The following is a 2,754-nucleotide window of genomic DNA, read 5'->3' on the forward strand; positions in this document are numbered from 1 at the left end:
ATATATATATTATTATTTTAAATATATTTAAAACATACAATATATATACACAAAATTACATATAATCCACACACCACCACACCACACACACCACACAACGACACACACACAATATTTATTATTATAAAATATTATATTTTTTATTTATTTTATATATTTTATATTTTATTTTTATATTATATATCAATGTCATTGTACCATAAACTGAAATACTAAATTTTTTGTTTTTTCCCCTCCTATTTTCCCCTTTTTCGTACATACATCCGTCACCTTCTTTAACCTTTCCTTTGTTAACGATCTTCCTGATTTGATTATCTTAAGTACTATGCTTTCTCCCTTCCTCCCTTTGCCACCTATATACCCTTGCGTTGCTTTTCCCCTCTTCTTGTGATTTTCCTCTTCTCCTGCATTCCTCCTGCTCTTCTTCTTCTCCTCCACCTCCTCCCTCACCTCATAATCTCTTCCTCCTTCTTCTCGTTTCATTCTTCCCTTTTTCCCTTCTTCTTTTTCCTTCCTCATTTAACTCCTGCCCCTTTTTCATTCTTCCCATCCCTTTCCCTTTTTTTCCCCCTTTCCCTCCTCCTTCTCCTCCTCCTTCATTCTCCTCCTCCTTCATTCTCCTCCTCCTTCATTCTCCTCCTCCTTCATTCTCCTTCCACCTTCTCTGTGTTTTAAAAATGAAATTTTCCCCAATCGTTAGGTTCCGGCTGTCCCCGGGGCAAGTTTGGTTAAAGTTTTTTTTCAATGTTTATTCGTTTTCGTTTTGACTGGGGATATTCTTATGGGGCGCGCTTTTCCCCTTCCCTAACTGTGTGTGTGTGTAAATGCGTGTATGAGTAAGAAAGAAAAGCATACACATGTAGATAAAGGGTGAGAGGAAGAGAAATAGAGACAGAGAGAGAGAGTTGGGGAGAGGGAGAGTAATAACAATAATAATGTATAAATAATAATGATAATGAAAATAATGATGATGACAATGGTTATGGTAATAATAGTTATGATGATTGTAATAACAATATTAATGATAACAATAATAAGGATAGTAATGATAATAATAATAATAATAATAATAATAATAATAATAATAATAATAATAATAATAATAATAATGAAAGATAATAATGAAATAAAAAATAATAATGAGATATAATGATAATAAAATAATAATAATAATTATAACAACAATAATGACAATATTGATAATGATAATTGTTATTACCATTATTACCATTATTATATTAATAACGATGATATTGAAAATAGCAATGATAATAGTAATAATAACAAAAATATAATGATAGCAGAAAGAATGTGATAAAAATTTATAAGGATAATAATAATATAGCAATAATAATAATAATTAATAAAAATAATAAAAATAAAAAATAAAATAATAAAAGGATAATATGATAAAAATGTTTAATAAAAATAATAATAATGATAATAATAATAATAATAATAATGATGAAAATAATGACATTAGGGATAATGATGATATTGATTGTAATGATAATAATAATAGTGAAATTGATGATGATGATAGAGGTATTGATGATAAAAGTAATAATAAAAAAAAATGTAATGTAAAACGTGTGATAAAATGGTATTAATGATAAAAGTAATACTGATAATGATACCAGTTATAATCATGATCATAATAATGGTATTTATGATAATCATGATGATAATGCAGATGATAACTATAGATATAAGAATAATAAGAAGAAATAGGATAATGATAAGGATAATAGTAATAATTATGATGATAATAAAGGAATTAATGATTAATGATGATAAGCAAGATGATAATTATAAATATTATAAAAACAAGGTTAAGAAATAAGAATAAGATAAAGATGATGATAACCGATTATAAAAAGTGTAGCAACACAAGTTAGATACTAATAATAATGACATGGCAAAAAAAAAGACAACAAAACTAACCAAACCCAGCCACGAAATCCGCGCAATGCAGACTATCACAAACAGCATAATTCTTTCCTGATGACGCCATACATCACATTACTTTAGACAGGCCATACAATCACACTGAGAGACCTACATAAAGTACGTATTTATGGTCGACTCCCGGGACACGCCAACCCATAAAAAAGGGGGTAGGATATAGCATGGTGAGGAGAGAGTAGGAGATAAGGGAAATGGATTTATAATGTGTGTTTGTAGCTCCTTCCTTCGTTTTATGTTTATTATATATTGGGTGGGTACGGGGGTGGGAGGGGGAGAGGGAAGGTAAAGGTAGAAGGCCTGACTCTGTTCTGAGGGTCTTATTATTGATAAGATTTCCTTTTGAATGATAATGCTGATATATATTATCAGTTTTGTCGGTGTTGATATCCTTATTATTGACATTCCTTTTATTGTTATTCTTATCATTATCATAATTATCATTGTTATTGTTATCATTATCTTTATCTTTATCATTATTATTGTTATTATTATTATTATTATTTTTATTATTATCATTATTATTATTATTACATCATTGTTTTCCCTTATATTATTTTTTATTTTTTTATTATTTAATATTATTTTTTTTATTTTATTATTTTTTATTATTATCATTTTATTATTATTTATTATATTTTTAGATTTTACTACTATTATTACATTTCTATATTATCATCTCATTATTATGATTATGATTATGATTTTTTATTTTAATTTTTATTTATTTTATTAATAATAATATTTTATAAGATTATTTTACTGTTATTGTTTTTTAGAATAAAAATA

This window comes from Penaeus monodon, chromosome 36 (genome assembly GCF_015228065.2).
Source record: "Penaeus monodon isolate SGIC_2016 chromosome 36, NSTDA_Pmon_1, whole genome shotgun sequence".
NCBI classification, from domain to species: Eukaryota; Metazoa; Arthropoda; class Malacostraca; order Decapoda; family Penaeidae; genus Penaeus; species Penaeus monodon.